Below are 6,358 nucleotides of genomic sequence, written 5' to 3'. Positions count from 1 at the left end.
TTTGAGCGGAATTTATGCGACAAAGCTTGATAGAACAAGACGCATATGAAAATGAAAAAGTTAATAAAGCAGCCGACACCTCACGGGCGGTAGCGGGAGGTAGCGGGCGGTAGCGGGCGGTAGCGGGCGGTAGCGGGCGGTAGCGGGCGGTAGCGGGCGGTAGCGGGCGGTAGCGGGCGGTAGCGGGCGGTAGCGGGCGGTAGCGGGCGGTAGCGGGCGGTAGCGGGCGGTAGCGGGCGGTAGCGGGCGGTAGCGGGCGGTAGCGGGCGGTAGCGGGCGGTAGCGGTGCTGTAGCAGGGCGGTAGCGGTGCTGTAGCAGGCCGGTAGCGGGCATCAGCAGGCGGTGGCGGGCGGTAGCGGAGTTTTTGTAAAAGCCAGTAAAGTGTCCGCTGCAAATCGTGTTTTCCACGCTGCGGCCGACATCTCACGGGTACAGGGATATCCATAATTTGAACCACCTATTTCTCAGTAACCATGGGAGCTATCAAAAAATTGCCAACTAGCAAAATATTGCCTAAAAAATTGGAAAATTGGTTTCAATTTGCCAGTTAACAAGTTTTTCATAATTTTCAAAACTAAAGAGATATAAATGTTTCAATTGTTTCACCTAAAATCTCAAATTTTTGCCGTAAAACCGTCATAACTCTACTGGTTTTGACGATATAAAAAATTTATCAACTAACAATTTGTAGCCCAAACATTTTCCTACAATTTACTATTTAACAAATTTCTGCTCAAGTGCGTGTCCGCTGAGATACATCAGTTTTGCTTGGGGAGGCAAGGGGTGAACCTCGTAAAACCGGCGGGCGGGGAATAAAAGGGAAGAAACAGATGATAAGGTCATTGAGCATCTGCATGTGCAAGGTTGGATCAAATTTCTCGAGAAGGGGAAAAAGATCAAAAGATTTCGGAGAGTGTACTCCTTTTGGACAATAGTAAAAGCTCAACTCAAAATTGGATCATCCGTTTACGTCCTAGTACAATGGCTCAAATCGCAGCTAATTTGGGAACAACTTTGTAGATTGTAGGGTGTGAAAAATAAGTAAAAATATTGAAATTGAGAACATGAAAAAGAAAATTGAAAAGAGGGGGTACAAGGATTTCAATGTGTACGTGTGTGTAATCCAATCAAGATGTGAGAGCAAGAAAAAGCAAAAGCTTGATGATAGGAGAGGAGGAAGAAGAAGAAGATTTTTGATGTTGTCCACCACCACCACCACCCCATCGCGCAGGTGTCAATCCTGCCATTACACCGGGGGAGGGGAGCCAGCAGAAGTGTTTCTTTTTGTCAATGGGGTTCCAGTGATTTATTGTGCAGGGGGGTTTTTTGAGAGTAGCACCTGATACTGGAAGTTAAGCCTGGTTTTTGTCGGCTGTTGGCTTTATACTGCTCCTATAGCTCTGCTACAGAAGCCTGAGCAAATCTCACAATGACATGGTGCATCGATCAGAATGGGTTTGGTATCAGTTTTGAGGGAGGGTGCGGGAGAAGATAGATGTACATAGTAACACCTGATACTAAAAGTGAAGCCTCGTTTTTGTCGGTTGCTGGCCAAATAGTGCTCCTTTAGCTCTCTGCTACAGGAATCCTACCGCTAACCCCCTTATGTCATGGTGCATCGATCAGAAAGGGTTTGGTGTCAGCCTTGATTTTGTCGGCTGCTATATTTCTAGTTCTACCTGTATACCCCTACCGAGTTACCCCAGTTCCTGAAACTACAGTAATCTGGCAGCACCCTTAAATTGTAGCTATCTCCCAGAAAAACTGTAAAATCAAAAATGACAGGAAATGTGACATGGTGCATCGATGAAAGGGAAAGCTTTATAATCAGCGGGGACTACATTTCAAAACCTAGAGCAAATATATCCGGTGGTTTGAGGTAAAGTTGTCCTAATGACTAAACCTTGATATATCTCCTCCACCCACCCCCCTTCTACAAGAAAGAGAACATCATAAATATATTATATTACACACAAAAAAAACTCAAATTACCTACACACACACTGATTTCTCATCTGTTTTACTCTGCTGCTCGTTTTTTATCTTTTTCTCATGCTTTTCCCCGCATCCGATCCACTCAAGAACTCTCTTTCTCTCAAGAACTTTTGAAAGAAAAAAGGGGAGGAAATGACGCAAAACATGTGTGAAAAAACGGACAAATATACAAGTGTAGAATGACAAAATGAAGAATGAGTGAAGAAGGAGCACATGTGGTTTTTGGCAAAGTTCCAGGGCGTAGCGGGGGGCGGTGGTGCGGCCGACATTTCACGGGTACAGGGGTATCCTTATTATAAAACACCTATATCTCCGTAACTTTGGGAGCTATCCAAAAAATTTTAATTAACAAAATATTGCCCAACAAATTATTATTTTTTTTCCAGTTGGCAATTATTGGGTGTAGCGGGGCGGTGGCGGGCGGTAGCGGGCGGCATAAAACCGTTGGTCACAGAGGTGGGCGGAAAATTCGCAAAATTGCCGGTTTGCCGATTTGCCGAAAATTTTCAATTCCGGCAAATTGCTGATTTGCCGTTTGCCAGATAGAAATATGCCGTAAGTTTTAGAGGGATTCGTTTATAAGACGGAAGCGCTTGAAACTGTGCCATTTTGGATTTTTTTCCCCCGTTTTCTTCAGATATTTTCCTAGAATTTTCTTACTTTTCAAAATAAATATAGGAACATTTATAGGATGCGTACAATAGGAACATTTATAGGATGCGTACACAAAAATTTAATCGGCAAGTTGCCGATTAGCCAAATTTTCCGAAAATTTTCAATTCCGACAAGTTGCCGATTAGCCAAAAAATTCTACTAAAACTCGCTTTCTCACAGGTTATAAAAATAAAACCTTTCAGCAGCATATCTACAAAAATTCGCTTCAAAAATTGATGAAAAATCCACAAGATCCGATAAAAAATTGAAGGCAAAGTTTGCTTAACACAATATCTAATCAAATAAAAAAGACGGGATTTCAACCTGCAATATATCAACTCTACTGATCCGTCAGAGGTTAAGATAAACCAAACTTTTTGACATCAAAGAAACTGCCGAGAAGCTGCTAACAAAATGGGATCTACCCGAAAGAGCACTAGAGAGAAACCACTCAAAAATTGGAAGAAAGGGCAGGAGAGCGTACGAGGCTCAGAGATAAGGGATAAGAGATTGAGCCCGTAAAAAATTAAGAGAAAATCAGGAAGGAGGATGATTGTTTGCGCAGACCGAGTATTGATCCTAAATTTAGGGGACGCAACCGACAATTCACGGGGCAACTTTAATAACTTCAAAATTTTTGGACCTCTGAGATGTCGGTTGCTTGGGAAGAAACGTAAAATTTTCGCATAGTATGGGATGTTCAGAAAACCAAAAAATTAATTAAAATTTGGTGGACCGGATTTTTTTTGGTAATCCCGAGCAGAAAAAAGACTGAAGTAAAAAACAACCAAAAAAATGTTTCTTAAAAAGCCAAGTCCAATCAGCCGACATCTCACGGGACACTTCCTAAAACCGTCCCGTGAGCTGTCGGCTGCTAAACCAAACATTACAACTGTGGCACCCCTGAGATGTCCGCTGCCCGGGGACAACCGTGGAATTTTTGCATGGTAGGAGGTTCAGAAAACCAGAAAATTAATTAAAAAGTGGTGGACCGGCTTTTTGGTAATCCAGAAAGAGGGCTAAACAAAAACCAAGTCAACGCAGACGACATCTTACGGGGCACCACCTGAAACCGTCCCGTGAGATGTCGGCTGCAAATATTTATAGATTCGTGAAATGTAGGCTGCGCGAAGTTCAAAAATATAGTACAAAGCTTTTTCAAAATTTGGGGGGTGAAATAGGTAGAGCGAGGAGAAATAAACAAGCATAAGAGGGGGGGGGGGGGGGTAGAAGAAACAACCACACACACACACACACCCAGAAACCATGATTTTATGGCGTTGAAGAAGAGGAGGAAGAGCGTGACGGGGGAGATGCAAAAAACGGGGGATCTGGGGTTGAACAACAAATTTAGAGGGTTCATGTTGTTGTAGTAATAGTAGCTGAACAGATGAGGAAGTTTCTGGTCCGGAATTTACAGCATTTTTAAGTTTTACGCTAGTATGTAGCTTAAGCTATAGCAGCCGACGTCTTGCGGGTCATTTTTTTAACAGATATTAGCCAGCAGGATTCGGCCCGTTAACTGTCGGCTGCTTTTGTTTAAAACTTTAAAATACGCAATAATCTAGGTACATCTATCAAAATCTATTGTACAACCTGAAGTTAGCACGCTCCAAAAATTTAAGCTTTTTACGGCACATTTCAACCAAGATACCGTCTTCCAAAGATTCGCCCGCGCGGCGCGGCTGCGCTACGGTTGCGCTGCGGTCGCGTCGCGTGTCACGCCATATTTAAATGTGGTGTATCTTCGCCCACAGTGGTCCAAATTTTTGAAAATTTCGCAATGGTTACTGCAAAGTGGGAAACGTTTTCCTTTTGGTTTTGGGGTATAACTATTAAATTTCTGATTTTTTCACAATTTTCCAATTGTATTCTGTAATTACATAGGAAAACCGGCTGAAACTGGTCAAAAAAGATTGGAGGCAAGAAATAATAGTGGAAATAAAAAAGGAAGTCGGAGAGTGTACCTAGATGGGAATTCGATACTTTTGGAATTTTTTTTTCTAGACTGAGTTTTTTTGTAATTTTCGTTGGAAAAAAAATTGGAAAAAAAGAAGAAAAATCAACTTTTGACACACCGACAGTAGTCGAAATGAGTCAGGGGGACATTTTTGCATAATCATAATCGCGCTGTGTCATAGTCTTTTCTACTAGTTATTTATTGAACTAGACCCTAAAAATTTGGATTAAAATTTGTATTCAGGCCTAGGGTGGTCCATAATTTTGGGCCATCCTAGGCCTACCATTTCAAAAAGTGCAAGAGAGACATATCCGCAAACAAAAATGGTGTCATCATGAAGAAAAAGTGTGAAAGTGGCTTGATGCTCGCGCAACAGAACACGCAGCACGCACACTTACATATAAAAAAAACCTACGGGCCGATTTGGAGCCCCGTCTAGGAGGGGGGCAATGAAAGAGAAACTGTGTTGTCCGTTGCGTGTTTGATTTTGACCAGTTCTGTTGGTTTTTCGCTGAGAAAAGAGAATGGAGAAATTTAGACGACGAAATGCTGTGGGGAGTAGGGGGGAGACGGGTTACTTTTACTTTTGAAACAACACTGTAAACATTTGGTGGTGAAAACTAGCAGCTTTCAAGGATTTTTTGTTATTTTCCGGGAAAAATTTTTGTATGGACAAATACGGTAGCGGGCCGGTAGCGGGGCGGTAGCGGGGAGGTAGCGGGCCGTTACGTGGCGGTAGCGGGCGGTAAAGGTGCGGCAGCCAGCGGAGCGGTGGCGGGGTGGTAACGGAGCGGTAGCGGGGCGATAACGGGGGAGCGGGGCGGCAGCGGGGTGGTAGCGAAACGGTATCGGGCCGTTACGTGGCGGCAGCGGGGAGGTAGCGGGGCTCTAGCGGGGAGGTAGCGGGCCGATGTGTGGCGATAATAAGACGCTAGCTGGCCGGTAGCAAAGCGAGTACCGGGAGAATAGGTCAAAAATAAATTTTTAGAAAAAATGTTCTAAATTTTTTGAAAGTTTCTGAAAAAAAAACATTCAAATGCGCATAATTTTTGCCAGGGACAAGTTACAAAAAAGTTGTCAACTAGAAAAATGTTCAAAATTAAATTCTAAATTTTTTGTCCATTACATTTGTCTGAGAGCTTCCGAAAAACTCCAGAATAATGAGCATCTTTGAACCACTCCGAACAGCAGTGTCATTTTGTAATAGTTTTATGACCAATCCAATAAACACACAGGCAGGCAGGCACAACACAAATTTAATCAGATTAGTACATTTCGCGCATTTATTAAAAGGTGACAAGTAAGAGGGTTTTGTGTAAAAACACGGAATAAATGATGAACGGAGACAGGCATTGTGCGCGCACAGAGCACAGGGCACATGGTCTTGTGGGAATGCAGGGCAGGCGAAAAAACTAGAACAGAATATCGATTTGCTGACTACTACACAATTAGAGAGTTGAGATTTAATCAAATTCAAGTCTTATTTTCTTTATTTTTTTTTATTTTTTCAATTTTTTTGTTTCAATTCTTTGTTTCAATTATATCTCCGCTGCCTTAAATGATATCAAAAAGTTGTCAACTAAAAAAATATTTTTTATTTCTTTTTCTATATTTTTGTAGTGAACCGTTCATTTTTATCTTCAAAAAGAACCAAGATATCCGCTGCTGAAAATGCGCTGATTCCAATTTCCAGAAGAAATTCTCAATAGAGCGGATTTGCACGCCGTGAAAATTTAAAAACTAGCAAA

At 42.3% G+C, this 6,358-nt stretch overlaps 1 non-coding gene across 1 annotated transcript; it reads left to right on the top strand.

Annotated features, from left to right (window-relative positions):
* Positions 1–2,124: 2,124 nt before the first annotated feature.
* C01B9.6 lies at positions 2,125–2,274 on the top strand. The gene has a single exon (NR_051846.1). It is a non-coding gene; the product is annotated as an Unclassified non-coding RNA C01B9.6 (non-coding RNA).
* Positions 2,275–6,358: the final 4,084 nt, after the last annotated feature.

Source organism: Caenorhabditis elegans, chromosome II (genome assembly GCF_000002985.6).
Source record: "Caenorhabditis elegans chromosome II".
Lineage (NCBI taxonomy): Eukaryota > Metazoa > Nematoda > Chromadorea > Rhabditida > Rhabditidae > Caenorhabditis > Caenorhabditis elegans.
This window is presented reverse-complemented; position numbering and strand designations above follow the sequence as displayed.